The sequence below is a fragment of the Anomaloglossus baeobatrachus genome, chromosome 4 (assembly GCF_048569485.1).
Source record: "Anomaloglossus baeobatrachus isolate aAnoBae1 chromosome 4, aAnoBae1.hap1, whole genome shotgun sequence".
Lineage (NCBI taxonomy): Eukaryota > Metazoa > Chordata > Amphibia > Anura > Aromobatidae > Anomaloglossus > Anomaloglossus baeobatrachus.
In genome coordinates, this window is record NC_134356.1 from 352,107,914 (window position 1) to 352,127,924 (window position 20,011).

Here is a 20,011-nt window from a genome sequence, read left to right on the forward strand (position 1 = left end):
CGAGCCTAATGTTTTTCTGAAAGTATAATATAGCTCCAGGTATATATCCACTCTTAGATATCATTTTACAGGGACTTTTTGTAATACATTAGTAATGTATCATTAGACTGATGGAGTTCTAAATCTGCATAGACTCATATTTAATAAACAATCTGCAAATCGGGAGACGATGAAGCTGTGAGAAGAGTACTGTGTGCAATGGACTGCTGTGACCTCTGGGGGAAAAAGGACGGGCCTTCGCTGACTGCTCTGCAGGCAGGGAGACTGCTGTGACAGCTGGAGCCTTTGGGAGGCAGGTTGGTGGGTGGTTGGGTGGGAGCAGTAGCTGTGAGCACTGGTGAAATAGGAAGCCTTAGGCTGGGTACCTACGTTGCATTTTTTTTTTTCTCTTATTCTTCTTTTTTTTTTTTTTTTGCTCGATCACTGCAGTGCATTATATGCTAGTACTGCATTTGCAGCACTGACACTCTGCCTCACACAATGCATCCGGCACTGGGTGTGAGGCTCTCTGTAGCTCAGTAACCCGGGGTCATCATGACAGCGATCGCATTAGAGACTTGATTGCCAGGGAGAGGCAAGCGATCCCTCTACCTGCCTCCTGAATACTGCTGTTGCATTGATCACAGCATTCAGGGGGTTAATCTCTTGGGAGCGGCACGGGCACCACTCCTGGCAGAGAGCGCCGGGTCCCGGCTGTAATATCAGGCGGAGACCCAGCGGCGATCACAGGGGTACAGTGCCTGAACCCTCGCGATTGCCATGACTAAAAAAAAAACCCCGCAATAAACACGTTTTTCCTGCAAAATATGCAGTTGTGTGCAGAGAATCTACATGCAAATTTATGTGGGCATGTACCCTTACTCTGGTACAAGGTACAAGTGCTTATTTACAATGACAATCCAGCCATCTCAAGAAAATGGGGGATAGATAATGGCTTCCTGGACCAGTTGGCCAGAGCCTTGAGATGCATTTGGGTGCCATGGAGGTTGACATGGGGGTATTTTCTGAGAAGTTGTGGAGGGATTTGGTGAATGTAGAAGCGCTGGCCTTTTTCTGCCATATTGCGGCCCTTGGTCAGACCTGTAAGACTCCCATCACTACTGGTGGCATGTCTAGGGTTTGTTTAATTTTTAGAAAGACTTGATATCTTAATATAAATGAGTAATGTAGTTTTGACCGAATTATAGAATTTGCATTAGAATTTGGAGGAGAATGCAGACTTTCAATATACGAGGGGCGATCCAAAAGTAATGATAATCAATAATACAATGAATATATTAAAAAAAAAATATATAGATTTTTCTACATAGTCTCCTAACAAGTCTATACATTTAGTCCATCCCTTTTCTAAAATTAGAATTCCCCCTCAAAAATCCCCAACAGCGGTTATCACGTCACTATTGTCGTCAAATTTCTTGCCCCGGAGGTGTTCCTTGAGGCGAGGAGAGAGAGAGTCACTGGAAGCTGGATCTGGCGAATAGGGGGGGGTGTTCCACCAGTTCAAAGCCCGCTTCTTGAATGGTTGCCATGGCAACTGCAGCTTTGTGAGCCGGCGTGTTATCTTGGTGAAACAGCACTCCAGCCCGCAGTTTGCCGCACCTTTTCTCCTTGATAGCCTCCCGCAATCTTCTTATTTGTTCTGCGTAGTAGGAGCCCGTAATAGTGGCTCCCTTCTCCAAATAGTCCACCATAATAATTCCTTCAGCGTCCCAAAAAACGGACGCCATAACCTTCCCTGCTGAGCTTGACACTTTGAATTTCTTCGGCGTTGGTTCGTCGGCTCGTTTTCTTGTTTCGGGATCAAAGTGGTGGATCCAGGTCTCGTCCATGGTCAAAAAACGTGACAAAAAGTCTCCTTGTCTGCTTGGAACTTTTCGAGATTTGCTATTGAAATGTCAACTCGTTTCTTCGTTTGCTCGTCGGTTAACATTTTTGGCACCCAACGCGTGGAGACCTTTCTCATATGCAATTCTTTTGCAAGGATTCTTTGAATACTGCCATATGAGATCCCTGTGACCTCAGCTACATGCCTGATAGTCACTCTTCGATCTGCCAATACAACTTCTTCAACTTTTTTCACGTTTTCTTCATTGAGGGATGTGGATAGGCGTCCTTCACGATGTTCATCTTCTGTCGATGTTCTCCCCAGCTTAAATTCCTTGGCCCAGCGTGCAACTGTGGAATATGGAGGAGAAGAGTCCCCCAATGTTTCCACTAAGTCGCTGTGCATGTCTTTGGTAGTCATTTTTTTTCAAGCAGAGGTATTTGATGACCGCTCTGAGCTCGTTTTTTTTCCATTTTGATGTTCACTCCTCGGCAGTTCATATTCAAATGAATGTAGCTCCCGGGAATCGTGGCCTATTTAAGTGATTTTCTTTCCCTGGACTAGTGGGTACCTAAGAGAGAAGAAAACCTTTTAATTTGTGTGTGCAATAGAAATAACCGATTTATCATTACTTTTGGATCGCCCCTCGTACAGTAAACATTCGTTCTTACCCACAATTTTGTATGTCTGTCACAGCATAGCTCGCTGATGTGACAAATGTTAGCCGTATTGGCAATCACTTGTTTCTCCCTCTTGATGCTATGCTTGTGAAGAGTTAGCTATATTCTGGTGTGTGAACAAATGCTTGGGCCTATCACACCCTCCACAAGCTGATCATTCAGAAAGTTGTTGAATTCTCAGTTTCTTCAGTTCTGAGATGGAAAGGGTTTAGATGTTCTCTAATCATAGACTATGGGATAACTAATGGTTTGCTGATCCCAAGACCGAGGTGCTGGAGATGGCTGAGCGCTGTCCTTATGATTATTTTATTTATTTTTTTTTTTTTAATTTCATATAACCTATTAAGTGCTTAACTATTGTGATCTTAATATATGGTGTGTATGTGATGGCCTTAGCAGATATGGCCAGTTAGCTGGATGTGGTGGGGGAGTGTATACCTTGTATCTTCCTTCTTCCAAGCTCCTCTGATCTGATTTATGACCACTAAGTTCAGCTCCATATGTAGCTATAAATCAGGTGAGAGGAGCTCGCAGGAAGGAAGGTGTGAATGATAGTCTCTTGTGAGAAGGAACTCGATTCTTGGGTAACGTATTCTGCACCCAATAAACCTCAATATAGAGGATACAGAAAAAAAAGCTGTGCCCAGTTTTTAATCATACGTAAAGATGTCCCTACTGTATGCAGTCCTTTGTTTTTACATTTGTCTTGTCTGCTGGAAAGCCCCTGGTGCACACGCCTATCGTGTCCACTGCTAGGCTGTGTTGTGTGGAGAGGAGTGCACAGTCCATCAGATTAAATAATAAATGTAGCGTGCCCCATCATGCATGGGGAGAACAGATTATGCATATATGATGTGCACACCACAAAATATTTGTATAAAAAAAATATACTTTATTGAAAAACACGCATGGACATCCAATATTAAAAGATAAAAAACCAAGCAGAAAGGACAGTGCCTGGTGAAGCTAATGATACAATGTCAGGCTAAGGAAATTATAATGTTACTCGCAACATATAAATGAAAGTGTGCAGTTTGAATGCAGCGCTATAGCAGGCTGATCAATACAGGGATACAACATGCACCATAAGAAATTGTAACCCCCTGTAAGCCAATAGCAGCGGAAACAAGGTGTGATTAATGCATAAAGCATATGGATAAAGTAATGTGCGAGCTATCAAAATGGTGATCCCAATACAAAGGTGAAAATAATGCCACTGAGCCTGCCTATATAACTAGATTAGCCATCATGGAGATGTGACCCGAAGTGTAAAAGATGGCACTCAGATAAGCCCCACATAGGAAGAGGTGATGAGGATCCCACTCCAGTACTTACAGCTGTAATGGAGGAAAGATAAGGGAGCGGAGGAAGCAAAGTCGTAGCTTACAAGATAAAGTAGCCTGCCGTCACCACGGTGTCACATGGGGGAGACCCCATGTGTATCGCTGTCTCGAGGCGGCCACTCCAGGAGAGGAGTGGGGATAATCATCCCTTCTTCCTATGTGGGGCTTATTGGAGTTCTATCTTGTACAGTTTGGGTCACTTCTGCCTGATGACTAGGCTAATCGATTTATATAGGCAGGCTCATAGTGGCACCATTTTTATTTTTGTATTGGGATCACCATTTTGATTGCTTGTACATTACTTTGTCCGTGTGTGAGAGAACAGAATCCATTTTGCTCTTATAGTTTCCATCTTGCATTATAATTATGTCATAGGGCTCAGCTAACACTGATGGGCAAGGACGTTTCACATTTCTGTTCACGTCCCCTTTTGTTCCTTTTGGCTCATAAGTTGGAGCCCAGTTTTCCTTTGTGACCTTATATAAACTGGTCACATGTATTAATAAAGGAGACGTCTTTGAGTACACCATAGTAAGCTTTCCCGAGCACTCGTAAAACAAATCTTATTAATTTGGATTCCAGAGGCACAGGAGTGTATTTCTCTCACAATGTGCTTTATGCATTAATCACTCCTTGTTTCCGCTGCTATTTGCTTACATGGGGTTGCAATTTTTTTATGGTGCGTGTTGTATCCCTGTATTGATCAGCCTTATATTGGGCTCCATTCATACGGTTTGCACACTATCTCATTTATATGTTGTAGGTTAGATTATAATTTGCTTAGGCTAAGTTCACACTTCCGTTGTTTTCAATCAGTCAGGTCCGTCAGCAACGGATCAGTTGTTTTTTAGATGTCAACTGATGCAACTGATGTGTTTTTCACAGGATTCCTTTCACATGAATCCTGTGAAAAAACAAATCCGTTGCGTCCGTTACATCCGCTGTGCGTCCGTTTTTTGACGGATCAGTCATGATCCGTTTGTGTTTGGGACAGCCCAGTGGGCGTGCCAAACATGCTGGGCATGCTCAGTAGAGCATGAGAGAATCCAGCGCTGGATTCCGTCGTAAGACGGATTACGACGGAATCCAGCACCATAGACATACATTGCAAGTGTGACGGATGGCGACTGATTCCTGCGCGGTGCGTTGTTTTCGACGGCCCGAAAAACGTTACATTCTGCGTTGCTCCCCGCCCGGCGGTCAGTCAAAAAACGACGGACCGCGACACAGCGGATGCAACGCAGGGTCATCAGTCGCAATCCGCCACTAATGCAAGTCTATGGGACACAACGGAATCCGCTAAACGGATTCCGTTGTTTACCATAGCAGCGGATTTCGACTGATACATTTTAGTGGAAGTGTGAACTTAACCCTAGCCTGAAATTGTATCATTCAGCTTTAACAGGCACTGTCAGTTTGTGCTTTGTTCTTAATCTTTTCATATTGGATGTCGTTGTGTGTTTTTCAATAAAGTATCTTTTTTTTTTTTTTTTAATTAATACAAATATTTTGTGGTGTGCACATGTGTGGTCTTTTCTCTTGCAATCTCTGCAAGGCTGTGGACTGAGTTTGTAACAATGTACTGACTCTAGCTTTAAAGAAAATACTAGTTATTAATATTGTATAAGTAAAGCTGTTGGCTACTTATGGACGGCTCACTTTTCAGAGACCCTATTGTGCGTTGTAAAGTAAGAATGCTCTTGCCTGTTGGACTGCCACTACTTTACACCTCGTGGCTCCGGTGATCTCGGGAGTATTTCTTCAGCGCTCTATTGGGAGACACAGACGATTGGGGTATAGCTACTGCCCTCCGGAGGCCACACAAAGCACTACACTAAAAAGTGCAAGGCCCCTCCCCCTCTGGCTATACCCCCCCGTGGTATCACGGGTTCTCCAGTTTTAGCTTTGTGTGCGAAGGAGGTCAGACATCCACGCATAGCTCCACAGATTTTAGTCAGCAGTAGCTGCTGACTATTTCGGATGGAAGAAAAGAGGACACATATAGTGTCCCCAGCATGCTCCCTTCTCACCCCTGGATGGTGTTGTAAGGTTGAGGTACCTATTGCTGGTACGGAGGCTGGAGCCCACATGCTGCTTTCCTTCCACATCCCCCTGAGGGGCTCTGAGGAAGTGGGATCCTGCCGGCCTCAAAGCTCTGACGCCGGGCTCCATCCACAGACCCATTTGAACCTGCTGGATTCGGAGCTGGAGTACCGTTCAGGGACATGGCCCTGCATCATACAGGTACTCTGTGTCCCCGTACACACAGGCACAGCACACTCCAGACTTGCTGGGTGTGCTAGTGCGCCGGGGACAGTAAAGGGTTACAGTCACTGCAGCCTTGCTGAGTGACTTTGTGTTTTGGGAACTACCGCGCCGGACGCTCCGGGAGCGGCGGCGCGGCTGGGACTTGTAGTTCGCCGGGGACTGGGCGCCGACCGCGCTTTTACGGCGGCGGCGCTTATAACTCCAGTCCCCGGCTTCTGCGGCCTAGTGCCGCTTCGTTCCCGCCCCCTCCCTGTCACTCAGGGAAGGGGACAGACGCTGAGCAATCAGCAGCGCCGAGGGCTGGAGCCTTTTTACATGCTCCAGCCCTCTCACTGCACTCTGTCGGACGCCGGATTCCCGCTCTGCCTTGGGGGCACGCCCACGGCCCGCCCCTCCTCACACGAGCTGGGGAAGAAGCCGGCAGCCATTACTGCAGAGCTCGGGGCACCAAGGCAGGACAGTGGCGATCATACACCCGCTTATAGGCGGGCGGTAAGAGGCACACATAGTGCTGACCACGATATAACTGCAGTGTATACATGTGTTGTTTTTAACTACATAGGTCGCTATATGCCCGCTTGGGGAGCGACACATCAGCAGCAGGAAAGCAGGTGTGCTAGAGCACAGGCTTTCTAGGCTGCTTGTTTTGCACGACTGAGGTGTTCATTTGTGTTTATGCTGATATGCTATACATTGCACTGTACAGTCGCTAGTCTTAGCTATATTCTTCTGGAATGGCTAGACTACAGCAGCAGAAAACCAAGGGTGCTGGGGCACAGGTTTTTTTCTATGCTGCTTGTATTGCATGGGCTGCAGTGTGCATTTGTACTTGTGCTTGTATGCTATACATTGCACTGTATGGTCACTCTTCTGGGCTATATTCCCCTAGATGACCAGTCTACAGCAGCAGAAGAGCAGAGGTGCCAGGGCACAGGCTTCTATGCTGCTTGGATTGCATGTGCTGCAGTGTTCATTTGTACTTGTGCTTGTATGCTATACATTGCACTGTAGGGTCACTCTTCTGGGCTATATTCCCCTAGATGACTAGTATACAGCAGCAGAAGAGCAGGGGTGCCAGGGCACAGGCTTCTATGCTGCTTGTATTGCTTGTGCTGCAGTGGTCATTTGTACTTTATGCCTGTATGCTATACATTGCAATGTACGGTCACCAATCTTGGCTATATACTTCTAGATAGCTAGTCGGCAGCGGCAAAAAAGCAACACAGTTTTCAGTGCTGTTTTTACTACATGGGATGCTGTTCATATCGGCGTGTCGGTTGCTCCGGCATTCACAGCCGTATAGGCAACCTAACCTTTTCAGCTGTTCTTGCGCAGCTGGCCTTGAGCACATGTACATCTGTACCGCAGAGGCGTCCGTAACTCCGCAATGTCTGCACTGCGACTTACCCTATTAATGCTGTCCTAAAAGTACAGTCGAGGTTTCGGTCCTTCCCAAGCTCGGGCAGGTCCCAATTGTCCTCGTGCAAAAGGGCTACAAAACCTCAGACGGGCTCAGATTCCGGCCGGGCTCAATCACGCCCAAGGAGACACCGTCCCATTGTGTGCATGCTCCCCTGTAGCACGTCGTCTGCCGGGGTCTCTAGCACTTCGTCTGCCGGGGCTCTACTAGTTGTGGCCAAAGAAACCTCCTGTCAACCCTGTCCATGGACAGGGACGGAGTAGTCATAATATAGAGACTTGCACCCATGGGCAATCTACTTGAACAAAAGGCAGCTCTTCAGGGCTTTGATACTGACATCGCTCTCAATCCGGATACACCGGGTGGTAACGCCATACGGAATGATCCTATACCGTCCACCAATGGAAGGTTGGATCTTTCTCCCTCAGCTCCCCCAGTGGAGATAGGAGACGAACAGGAGAAGTTCCTTTTCAGTGTCTCACGCAGATATTGAGTATTTTTCTGGCCACGCTGACTTCAGAGAAGCAGTCCAGGAACACCACGCTTACCAGATAAGCGTCTTCTCCAAACGTTTTTAGGATACACGTTATCCCTTTTTTCCCCTGACGTGGTCAGCGCTGGACCCAGGGTCCAAAGGTGGATTCTCCAATCTCCAGGCTTGCATATAGAGCCATAGTTGCACTGGAGATGGGGCTTCACTTAAAGATGCCATTCACAGACAGATGGACTCTGGTTGAAATCTGTCTAGGAGGCCAAGGCGGTCTCCTCATGACTCTCAGCTCTCTCTCTCTCTCCGCATCCGCGGTTGATGGCAGACTCCCCCGCCTTTGGCGACATTTAGCTGCCACAGGTCACAGACCGGTGGGTGACGGACATTGTGCTCACGTGCACAGGACAGTGTTCTGTTCTCGTCCTCCGACTCCATTCTTCAGAACGGCCCCACCTCTCCACCGAGCAGATGCCCTGCTGCAGGCGGTGGACGCTCTAAGAGCAGAAGGAGTGGTGATCCCTGTCCCCCCTCAGGAACGAGGGCGAGGGTTTGTACTCCAATCTCTTTGTGGCTCCAAAAATGGACGGTTCCTTCCGTCCTGTTCTGGTTCTGAAACTGCTCAACGAGCATGCGAACGCCAGGCGGTTCCGGATGGGATCCCTCCGATCCGTCATTGCCTCAATGTCTCGAGGAGACTTCCTTGCCTCAACAGACATCAAAGATGCCTATCTCCACGTGCCAATTGCTACGGAGCACCAACGTTTTCTACGTTTTGTGATAGGAGACGAACATCTTCTGTTCGTAGCTCTGCCATTCAGTCTGGCGACAGCCCCACGGGTGGGCACCAACGTCATGGCAGCAGTGGTAGCAGTCTTGCACTCTCACGGACACCCGGTGATTCCGTACTTGGACGATCTACTCGTCAAAGCAACCTCCCTCGAGGCATGCCAACGCAGCCTGAATGTTACGCTGGAGACTCTCCAGACTTTCGGGTGGATCATCAATTTGGCAAGGTCAAATCTGTCTCCGACTCAATCACTAACGTATCTCGGCATGGAGTTTCATACTCTATCAGCCATAGTGAAGCTTCCGCTGAACCAGCAGCGTTCACTGCGGACAGAGGTGCAGTCTCTCCTTCAAGGCCAGTCGCACCCCTTAAGGCGCCTCATGCACTTCCTAAGGAAGATGGTGGCAGCCATCGAGGCAGTTCTCTTTGCGCAGTTTCATCTGCGCCAACGGCAATCGGACATTCTCCGCCAATGGGATGGGCAGTCAACCTCCCTGGACGGGAAGTCTCCCTTTCCCTGACGGCCGAGGACTCTCTGCAATAGTGGCTTATTCCCACCTCATTGCCATAGCCCCCATCCTGGGCAGTGGTCACGACAGATACGAGTCTGTCAGGGTGGGGAGCAGTTTGTCTCCGCCACATGGCTCAGGGGACGTGGACTCAGCAGGAGTCCACCCTTCAGTTCGATGTGCTGGAAATCGGGGCAGGGTATCTTACCCTATTAGCTTTCCAAAAGTGGCTAGAAGGGAGCAGATCCGAATCCAGTCGGACATCTCCACAGCGGTGGCATACATCAACCACCAAGGAGGGACACGCAGTCAGCAGCCTTCCAGGAAGTCCGGCGAATCCTCATGTGGGTGGAGGACACAGCATCCACCATATCCGCAGTTCACATCCCGGGCGTAGAAAACTGGGAAGCAGGCTTCCTCAGTCGCCAGGGCATGGACGCGGGGGAATGGTCCCTTCACCCGGACGTGTTTCAGGAAATCTGTTGCCGCTGGGGGGGGGGGCCGGACGTCGACCTAATGGCGTCTCGGCACACCAACAAGGTCCCGGCATTTATGGCACGATCGCGCGATCACAGAGCTCTGGCGGCAGACGCCTTAGTGCAAGATTGGTCGCAGTTCCGGCTCACATATGTGTTTCCACCTCTGGCACTCTTGCCCAGAGTACTGCGCAAAAATCAGATCCGATTGCAGCCGCGTCATACTCGTCGCACCAGACTGGCCGAGGAGATCGTGGTACCCGGATCTGTGGCATCTCACGGTCGGCCGACCGGGGTCACTACCAGACCGACCAGACTTACTGTCTCAAGGGCCGTTTTCTCCATCGGAATTCTGCGGCCCTGAACCTGACTGTGTGGCTTGTGTGTCCTGGATCCTAGCGTCTTCAGGATTATCCCAAGGGGTCGTTGCCACCATGAGACAGGCTAGGAAGCCCACGTCTGCTAAGATCTACCACAGAACGTGGAAAGTTTTTCTTAATCTGGTGCTCTACTCAGGGAGTGTCTCCCTGGCCATTTGCATTGCCTATCTTTCTTTCCTTCCTACAATAGGAGTTAGAAAAGGGCTTGTCGCTAGACTCCCTCAAAGGGCAAGTCTCAGCACTATCCGTGTTTTTTCAGAAGCGTCTAGCACGTCTTTCTAAGGTGCGCACGTTCCCGTAGGGGGTTTGTCATATCGTACCCCCGTACAAGCGGCCGTTGGATCCATGGGATCTGAACAGGGTTCTAGTTGCTCTCCAGAAGCCGCCTTTCGAGCCTCTGAAGGAAGTTTCCTTTTCTCGCCTGTCACAGAAGGTGGCGTTTCTCGTTGCGATCACATCGCTTCGGCGAGTGTCTGAGCTGGCAGCTCTGTCATCCAAGGCTCCCTTCCTGGTGTTTCACCAGGACAAGGTAGTGCTGCGCATCATTCCGGAGTTTCTCCCTAAGGTAGTATCCTCGTTTCATCTTAATCAGGATATCTCCTTACCGTCCTTTTGCACTCATCCGGTTCACCGGTATGAGAATGATTTACGTTTGCTAGATCTGGTGAGAGCACTCAGAATCTACATTTCACGCACGGCGCCCGTACGCCGTTCCGATGCTCTTGTCGCTGGTACGCGCAAGAGGTTGCAGGCTTCTAAAGCCATCCTGGCTCGATGGATCAAAGAACCAATTCTGGAAGCCTACCGTTTTGCAGGGCTTCCGGTTCTTTCAGGGCTGAAAGCCCATTCAACCAGAGCCGTGAGTGCGTCCTGGGCGCTACGACACCAGGCTTCGGCTCAACAGGTGTGCCAGGCAGCTACCTGGTCGAGTCTGCACACTTTCACCAAACATTATCAGGTGCATACCTATGCTTCGGCGGATGCCAGCTTAGGTAGAAGAGTCCTGCAGGCGGCAGTGACATCCCCGTAGGGGAGGGCTGTTTTGCAGCTCTAACATGAGGTATCTCTTTACCCACCCAGGGACAGCTTTTGGACGTCCCAATCGTCTGGGTCTCCCAATAGAGCGCTGAAGAAGAAGGGAATTTTGTTACTTACCGTAAATTCCTTTTCTTCTAGCTCTTATTGGGAGACCCAGCACCCGCCCTGTTGTCCTTCGGGATTTCTTGGTTGTTTGCGGGTACACATGTTGTTCATGTTGAACGGTTTTTCAGTTCTCCGACGTTATTCGGAGTTAATTTGTTTAAACCAGTTATTGGCTTCCTCCTTCTTGCTTTGGCACTAAAACTGGAGAACCCGTGATACCACGGGGGGGTATAGCCAGAGGGGGAGGGGCCTTGCACTTTTTAGTGTAGTGCTTTGTGTGGCCTCCGGAGGGCAGTAGCTATACCCCAATCGTCTGGGTCTCCCAATAAGAGCTAGAAGAAAAGGAATTTACGGTAAGTAACAAAATTCCCTTCATTTGTAGCCTAAGTGGCTGCTGACTGGATGTGGGCTTTATGGTTCCATCAGACAGAATATTTCCAATAATGGACAACTTTAAACTTTCACAGTAGTTTAGATATATAAATATATATTTGATCAATCTAAGGCCATCATTTATCAATGAAAGTGTTAGAGTAAATCTCTGCTTGGTGAGCGTGTGGGGAAAATTCCCATCCAAGATACTATCACATTTTGTAGTAGGCATAATAATTGTAAATTCCTCGAATTAGAAATGTAGTATACCGGTAGTTCTTGTGATCTAGCCATGTCTCCCCTCATATACAGGGCATTCCTTCAACGGTCACTGAGTGGCTGTAACCACGCATACCTAAGCTGAACACAGCGATGGCAAATGTGTGTATATTTTTTTAAACCTTTGATTTTCAATGAGGCGAAATTTTGATTTCAACTTAGGCTTTATTTTATTTATTTTTTTAAATTTTTCAAAACTTTTTTTATTTTACTAGTACGATTGCGAATGTATAGTTAAATATAACTTTTAATATTATCAATTAATTAAAACCTTGACTAAGGTACCTCAAAATAAACATCAGACTACCACCGGATTGACCTAGTTGACAAGCAAACAATGTCGCCCTAGGTAGGTTATTCAACACACAGTTGACCCAATACAACACACACGGTGGTTGGACCCTACGGGCAAGGACGCTCAGGCAAGAAAGCCAAATTGCTAAACCTCATATGAGGATCCTCATCATGAACATGATCCACATATATAGATCTAAGACAGTGGTCCCAGACTATTACATATGTTTAAGAGAACTGGGGGGGGGGGGGGGGGGGAGAAACTAGATAACAATAGTAAGTTTAAATTGATCACAATGACAATAGTAAGTTTCATATGGTCATATATGTAGCCCGTATATTCACAGAAACATATATGCGAGTAGAAAACAAAAGGAAGGCTCTCACCGGTAAGATGATCCCACTGCCTGTCACAGCATGCTTGTCACACAGGCGGAGTGAAGGGGAGGGCTCTTCATATTCAGGCTAGCTCACCCTAGAACCCCCAACAGCTCCCGCCCTTACAAGGACGGTCCACAACTATCACCTAGCTGCCGTCCTGGTACAGCAACTGGCAACTCACCAGCGTTTCCCTTTATTTTCATCATTCTACTTATGCAAATCCCCTGATGAGTCACCTATGGTGATGAAACGTAGGGAGGCATAAGGGGAGTTTTTTTTTTCCAGGACGGTTTTAATTAATTGATATAAAAAGTTATGTTTTAACTATACATTCACAATCGTGCTTTTGTCCTCTATATACTGTGAACACGGTGTCCAGGAATTTATTTTCCTGCTTCCTCCTTTTATTTTCCAAGTACACCTAGGGGCAATTTAAGGATCCGCTGTCTGATTGCGCATTCATTTCTCCCGATCAGAGCAGCACCACTCAGACTGGGAGAAATGATCATCTTATAACCTGCAGTACTCTGCTGAGGGTTAAAGGACTGGAGTCATGTGAGCTACAGGAGTAATCACATGACCCTGTACTACCGTGACATCCACCGGATCCACGTGACTTCCGGTATTGGGCGGTGAGTAAACTTCAACCGCGATCGCCGTTAACATGGCGCTGTTGCATATTGACAGTGCCATTTTTAAGAGATGACGGGTATGGGTGGGTAGCGATTTCACTCGTACCTGTGAGGCACACGATGGCTGTACAAATCAGCTGACGTGTGCGGATCCCCACCTGCAGCCCTCTACAGCAGGTGGGGATTAACACTATTACCGCAGGGACGTAACCCGCGGTCGATAAGGGGTTAAATAAAGCCGTTTTTGTTTTTGAAACTTGCTGGTATTGACTTTCTAAAAAAAGGTATTTTTTGTGGATTATTCGCATCTAATGCACGTCTATGGGGAAATTCCGTTCAGAAGCCTTGGCATACCCACAAGAGAAATTGACATGCTGCAGCTTGGGAAGACACACCGCAGGTGAAGTTACGCAGCCTAAAGAAACACGGCGGACATGAGACTTCTATTAATCCCATCTTCTTTGGCACACTGAAAATATGCAGTATTAAAAAGGCAATAAAAAGTTATTGTGGGCACACACCGCCTTAGTGTTCTGACCTCGCTCCTTGAAGAGTCCAGCTCTACGAATGTGACAGATCCCATCACAAACCATAGAACCCAATTCATTCTCTCTTCCGCTACCTTAGTGAGAGGAGAAAGGTCAGGAGGCTGGATAGATGGAAACTAACTTCCTGCACATTCTGAGCAGTATTAAAAGAAAATGCTAGAACTTACACAGTAGTTATGAACCCCTAAATGGAAGGCACAAGAAATAACATTTCACCTTCATAAAATAAGACCTCGCACAGCTACGTCATTGGAAATAAAATTAGCTGCACAGTGAAATGTTGAGACAAAAATAAGGAAAAAAAGTTGCAATTTATGTCAGGTGGAGGGTGTGTGCGCACGCCGAGTATTTGGTGCAGAAATTTCTGCATCAAATCTACATCTGTCAGGAAAATGCTGCATTTTTTTTTTTCTTCAGTGCGGATTTGCCATGCATTTCAATGCTTTTTGCATAGTTTTTTCCTATGCGTTTTTTCTATGTATTTGGGATGGAGAAAGTGCTAACACAATTGATAAGCTGCGGTGTTTCTGCATCAAATCTGCAAGGGAACAAAATCAACGTGCACAGAACTTCAGGATCCTCAGCCTTTGCTGAAATAATGATAAAACGCACTTGTGCGCACAGCCTCAAGTCTCTACCCTACTGTAAGGTCTGGCTCCTAGGAGCCGTGACAGATGTATTCAGCTCTTTTCTTCTAGAGCCTGTCATCGTAACCGGTCTGTCAGGTTTCTGGCTTTGGTAACCCTGCAGTATAGTAGAAAATGAATGAGAGAGGCAGTGTTTATACATAAACGTCTTGCAGGGCCATAGAAGTTTTCAGCTTTGCTATAGATGCATGATTGCTGGCATCATGAAAACATCAGTTTTGGCTCTTACATTTTTTGTTTCTTTGTGGCAGCAAAGCACAATTTCCAGGAACCTGTTTGAGAAGCGTATTGTTTGCTCGTTCTTTTCTAATGTGATGCCCATGTCCAGCAGCTGTTCACTTACATCCTATTGTTTTCACATCTTCACCTAGCAATCAATGGGCCATATGTTGTTCCCTTCAGTCCAACTTGGTAAGCCGGGAAGGGTCCTGTTTCTTTTCTCTTTATAAGCAAACTCCAGAAACCCTGCAATACAGTATGGTGTGTTCACTGAATCCTTTCCCCCTAATGTCTTTTGGTTGTGGCCCCGTACATTCATAGCTTACGTCAGAATCCCATGCCAATATTATCATCTTATTGGGTCTAGATCCTTGTCTAAGGCCTAGAAACCTTTCAATTTTGCCAGTTGTGCTTTAGCTTTTATTGAACAAATCATTGGATTTTATCTGCTTAATAAATAAATTAAAAATGGTGCTCCCAATGTTGGACTATGCACAACCCCTTTTAAGGCTGTGCGCACGTTGCGTACTGGCCCTGCAGAAATTTCTGCAGCGATTTAAAGAGGACACATGCACTTCAAATCGCTGCAGAAACAGTCCGTAATGAAAAAAAAAAAGCCGATTCCATGCGCTGAGTGCAGATCCTCCCATAGACAGGGCGGGGGCTGCAGGCAAAGCGCAGGAAAGCAGTGACGTGTCACTTCTTAGAACGCGCGCTTCGGGCAGCAGCCGAAGCGCTACGCCCTAATACGCCACGTGCACACGTCTCCTGCACAATCTCCATAGATTGTGCAAGGGACGCAGGAAGCATGCAGTTACACTGCGGTGCAGATCGCAGCGTAACTGCATGCAATTACGCACACGTGCGCACATAGCCTAAGGCTTTTCTTGCATGTAATAGAGTTTCATACTTTGGTTAAAGATACTCTGTGCCTCGGCTGAGACTTGTGTGCTCTATGCTTTTAGAGCTTGCAAGTGCTGCTCTGAACTGGTTATAATTTATGGAAAGTTCAACTGGGTGTTATAGAGGTCTCTGGGGGCATGTACTTCTTTCCTTGCATGAGGTTGACCATTAGACTATGTTCACACACACTGCATCTTTTGCTGCGTTTTTCGTGCATTTTTGAGATCACAAAGATGCACCTAAATACATGCATTCCCCTCTCTCAGCAAAGTCTGAGATTAATATTTTGCTGTTAAAACTGCATCTTTTGTTGGCTGCATCTTGGTTGCGTTTTTGAAGATACAGCATGTCAATTCTTTGAGTTTTTGCCAGCGTGTTCTTTTTTTATTTTTTTTTTTTTTTTTTTGAGCCCTTTCAGTCAATAGATTTGACCTAAAATGCATTGGGCAAAATGCGGTAAACACGCGTCAAACACATGCGTTTTTTTTTAGTGCATTTTTGCTGCATGTTTGTGGTTAGGCTGCTTCCACACTACGTTTTTTTTTTTTTTTAACATGCATCACGAAAGTTTTTTTGCTGTAAAAGTGGATCCTGTTTCTACAAAGAAAAACTCATGCAAACGCATGTGTTATTTTGCAGGATCCTGTCACTTGAAGTTTATGGGCGGGCATTGAAGTCATGTGATCAGGAGTGAGGGGACCTGAATGTGATAGACTGGGAGCCGGCATCTGACAGCTGCGGACCCTGGTAACCAATGTAAACATCGGGTAACTAAGCGAAGTGCTTTGCTTGGATACCCAATATTTACCTTTTTGTTATGAGCGTCTGCAGCTGCTAGGAGCCGCCTGCCTGCTCCCTGCACACGTAACTAAGCGAAGCGCTTTGCTTGGTTACCTGATATTTACCTGGGTTACGAGCGTCCGCCGCTCTCAGGCGGGGAAGAGAGGGAGGGGGGGAGAGAGACTGATCACGCCAGGCTGGTTTCTGGGCATGCTCAGTAGAGCAAGCAGGATCCTTTTCATCAGCATGCCAGTGTTCACATACGTTTGCGTGCTGTTTAGTCAGGATCCAGTGAAAAACAGTATTTGGATGCAGCTCAAAAAACGCTACAAGTAGCGTTTTTGAAAAAAGTTAAAAACTGCAAGTCGCTGGATCCTCACTATAACGCACACAAACACAGGTGAACGCATGATGACGCGAGTCCATTGCAAATGCATTGAAATGAAAACGCATTTGCACTGGATCCCTTTTTGCGTTTAAAACGTTCAGGAAGCATGTTAAAAAAAAAATTGTGTGAAAGCATCCTTAAGAAAAGATGCAGTGTGTGAACATAGCCTTTTAATAAGAAAGCAGCGTCAGGCAGGGGAGAAAAGAACCAACCCTCCTCTTCTCACTGATCTTTGCAGCTAGTGTGTAGAGGAACAGAGCGGAGTTATGTATCATTACAAACACTTCTCATCCTGTCCACACTGCCATGAGATCGGAAAGTCTTTGTAAGGCTTTGTGCGCACTAGAAAAGTGATTTTTCTCAAGAAAATTTCTTGAGAAACTTCTGGGAGTTGAAGATTTCCGCACCTGCGGAAAAATCCGCGGGAAAAACGCATGCGGATTTGCCGCGGATTTACCGCAGGTTGGTCCTTGCAGTTTTGCAATAAATCGATAGACAGATAATGTATAGAGGGAAAGATGGATAGATGAATAGATAGATGAGAAAGACTTCTATAATGTCCCACCCCCCTGCATTTTCTAAGCTGGCACCCTTTAGTGACTTTCATGTGGCACTAAAGGGTGCTTAGCCTTGTATTTAGCCATAAAATAAATAAATAATTAAAAAAAAAAAAAAAAAAAAAAAGACGTGAGGTCCCCCCATCTTTTGTAGCCAGCTAGGGTAAAGCACACGGCTGCAGCCTGCAAACCACAGCTGGCAGCTTCACCTTGGCTGGTAATCCAAAACAGAGGGCACCCCATGCGGTTATTTTACATTAAATAATTTAAAACAAAAAACGTGGGGTTCCCCCCCAAATTGCATCACCAGCCGAGGTAAAGCGGACAGCTGTGGTCTGGTATTCAGACTAGGGAGGTCCACTGTTATTGGACACTCCCCAGCCTAAAAATAGCAGGCCGCAGCCGCCCCAGAAGTGGCGCATCCATTAGACGTGCCAATGCTGGCGCTTCGCCCCAACTCATCCAGTTGCCCTGGTGCGTTGGCAAACGAGGCAATATATGGGGTTGATGCCAGACGTGTAATGTCACCTGGCATCAAGCCCTGGGGTTGGTGAGGTCAGGCGTCTATCAGATACCCGACATCACCAACCCAGTCAGTAAGAAATAAAAAATAGACAACAAAAAAAGTTTTATTTGAAAAAACACTCCCCAAAACATTCCCTCTTTCTCCAATTTATTGAAAAGAACAATCAATTCCACGTCCGGCGTAATCCAATAAGGGGGGGGGCGTCCCACGGCGATCCATACCATAGTCGCTGTCCCAGTCAATGAAGAAGAGAATGTTCCCCATTGGCTGGGAGAGCAATGCAGTAACCTGAGCTACCATCAATAGCCCAGGTCACTGCATGGGATGCCGAGCGCTGCTGTCAGGAGGATAGATGAGATCATTACCTGCTGTGGTGATCTCCTGCAGTCCTGCCATCAGCGCTGTCACTGCCTTCTATGCCTGCCGCGTTGTCAGAAGTATCGCGAGAGCCCGTGACGTCACCGCTAGTGACAGTCTCGGGCCGCTCGCGAGACGGGTATAGACAGCAGTGACCGCGGTGACGTCAGGAGGCAGGAGATCGTCACAGCAGATAATGATCTCATCTCACCTCCTGACAGCAGCGCTCGGCATCCCCACGGCTGCACGCACTGCTGTCAGTGTCTGCCTGCGCTGCAGGGTGACAAGCTGCTGACACTGCGGGCAGACAATGACACCCTGCAGTGCAGGCAGCTGTGGGGCTGGAGCGGGACACACACTGCACGGGCACCTGGAGGTCACACGGAAGTGCTTCTGTGCGGCGTCCAGGGAGTGTGACGTGTGTGTTTACTCTGCTCCGCTTCCTCTTCTGTCATAATTACATCACTTCCTGCAAAACCGCAGGCAGCGATGAGCATTACCGCAGGTAAATCGCGGCTATACCGGGGGTATACCGCACATCATTTGCTACCTGCGGTACACCCCCGGAATTTCGCGATTACATTACAGTGAATGGAGTGAAATTCCGGGGGTGTTCTGCAGGTACCTGCGGAAATAATGGACATGCTCATTTTCTCAAGAAATTTTCTCAAGAAATTCTTCTCAAGGAAATTTCTTGAGAAAAATCCGCACAGTGCGCACAGCTATTTTTTTTTCACATAGGATTTGCTGGGAAATGTCTGCACAAAGATTGCAGACATTTCTCAGATTTCCGCGGCAAATCTGCGGGTAAATCCGTGGGTAAAACGCACTAGTGCGCACAGCGCCTAAAGATGTATAATTCTGTAGTTACAGTGTAGAGTTAGAGGTGTTGTATATCACTGTAAGCTCATCCAGACTGCTGTCAGCTCCCCCTCCTTCCACACTGATTCAGGTGAGGTCAAATCTGAAAGGGTTTGTAATGATACATTGTAAAGAAGCTATTATGTAGATACAGCTGAAGTGCATATAATTTTAAACCCTTCCAGGTCTGAGTGGACCGGGGGTGAGGGCTGACAGCACTGAGATGAGATCTGGAAGTGATTTGTAATGATGCATAGCATCTCTGCTGTTTTCTCTATGTACTCTAGTCTAGTCTAGATAGTTGGAGGCATCAGTGGCAAGAGGAGGATTTATTTGTCTCCCTTGTGTTGCTGCCTGCTTATGACTGGTCATCGTCATATAGGGGAAGAAGTACACCCCTCCCAAGCCCAGTTGAACTAGAACATCACTTATAGCCTAAATGTTACAATATCATCTCTCCATAACCGAGAAGAGAAATTAAAAATCTGTTTAGTTCACCTCTGCAGCCAATATTCCATGATCTGGCCAGTGTAACATGCTTAAACTGGTGTAAGGTCTTTGCTTTTACTTATTTTGTACCAGCTTTTAATTTTGTTTTTTTTTAGACAGAAAAGTGAGTTCACCATTCTTGATGGATTCCGGTTACCAGACTGCAATGCATTGTGGGAGCTCAAATAACTATAAGGCTATGTGCGCACGTTGCGTAAAAACATGCAGTTACGCTGCGCTTTGTAGCGCAGCGTAACTGCATGCGTCCTGCGTCCCCTGCACAGTCTATGGAGATTGTGCAGGGGCCGTGCGCACGTGGCGTCTAAGAGCGCAGCGCTTCGGCTACTGCCGAAGCGCTGCGCAAAAAGAAGTGACATGTCACTTCTTTCCTGCGCTTTGCCGGCAGCTCCTGCTCTGTCTATGGCAGGAGCTGCAGGCAGAGCGCATGGAATCGGCG

The 20,011-nt window shown here is 47.1% G+C and overlaps 1 protein-coding gene across 4 annotated transcripts in view; it reads left to right on the forward strand.

Annotated features, from left to right (window-relative positions):
* BRD1 (bromodomain containing 1) overlaps window positions 1–20,011 on the forward strand; it is a 97,171-nt gene that overhangs the window by 36,580 nt on the left and 40,580 nt on the right. The window lies entirely within an intron of this gene.